The sequence below is a fragment of the Rutidosis leptorrhynchoides genome, chromosome 9 (assembly GCF_046630445.1).
Source record: "Rutidosis leptorrhynchoides isolate AG116_Rl617_1_P2 chromosome 9, CSIRO_AGI_Rlap_v1, whole genome shotgun sequence".
Classification (NCBI taxonomy): Eukaryota; Viridiplantae; Streptophyta; class Magnoliopsida; order Asterales; family Asteraceae; genus Rutidosis; species Rutidosis leptorrhynchoides.
This window is the reverse complement of record NC_092341.1, coordinates 155,065,242-155,066,492: the sequence shown is the minus strand read 5'-3', so window position 1 is coordinate 155,066,492 and position 1,251 is coordinate 155,065,242.

Genomic DNA, 1,251 nt, shown 5'->3' with positions numbered 1-1,251 from the left:
GTAGGTTGCTTTAGAAAACTCCATAAACTTGATTAGTGATTTTGGTGAATTTGGGTTAGGGTTTTGATAAACTTTAAATGCATTTTCGATTTATTGAATGCCATGAATTGTTGTTGGTAAGTAGTTAGTTAGATTGTATGTTTGATTACCTACGAAACGGCGTGTCATATGTATGCATTAAATTCCCGAATCATAAATGTGCATTTATGAATTTGAAGCATTTATGGTATGCATTGATTGATCATTTAACTTGGAAAGTCGATTGTTGCAAATGATGTTTTTGGTTGGTGAAATGTATTTAGTTGTATTCTTTGTCAAATTACCTTTCTAACGATATAAGATACGAGTTCTAAGTGTTAGCGGTTTGTGATTTATGCTTGAAAGAGTTTTGATTTGAGACTTGGACATTTGAGACTGACCAGGTACCAGCACACGTTAAATGCTGCGGCGCGGCAGTCTTGGGTCGCGGCGCGACCTAAGGCGTGTCCAGGTTCTGACCTACATGGTCAAAATTCGAAAAATGTTTGATATGCTATGCACCTCCGATTCACATGTAACTTGTTCTAACATGCTTATATATGAATAAAAACCTCAGAAAAATAGTTCGGGACCTGACCCGAACGTGTTGACTTTTTCGTTGACTTTGACCCGACTAAAGTTTGACTTTTTGTCAAACTTAACCAAATGCTTATACAATCATTCTAACATGCTTTTATACTTGTACCTTGCATGAAACTTGATAATTTGATTCACATGCTATAATGATCGAGTCGTAACGAGCCATAGGACTAACTGAACACTTTGACCTATCGTGTTTACCGTTATTGATACAACCTATTTGTTTAGGTCAAGACTAGCATTCGTTCTTGCATACGTTTACTTGTTGAAGTACTTTTACATACGTGCACTCAAGGTGAGATCATAGTCCCACTTTTACTCTTTTGAACTTACATTTGGGATGAGAAAAACATAAACGCTTCTTTTTACTAAGTGAACACAAGTACAGGAAAACAAACATTCTACATACGAATTTGAATAAAAATCCTCAATTCGATTATCATTAGTTACACTTGCCGGGTGTAAGTGAGAACTTATGTTATATGGTCATATGGGTTTGACAAACCCTCATTCAAACGGTTCGCTACCATTTACGAATGAAATATATTTTCGAGAAACAGTGTATGTTCTAACACTATTGTGATGGGATTCTATGGAAAAAATGTTAAGCGTTGATAATTGGGTGCTCGTGAA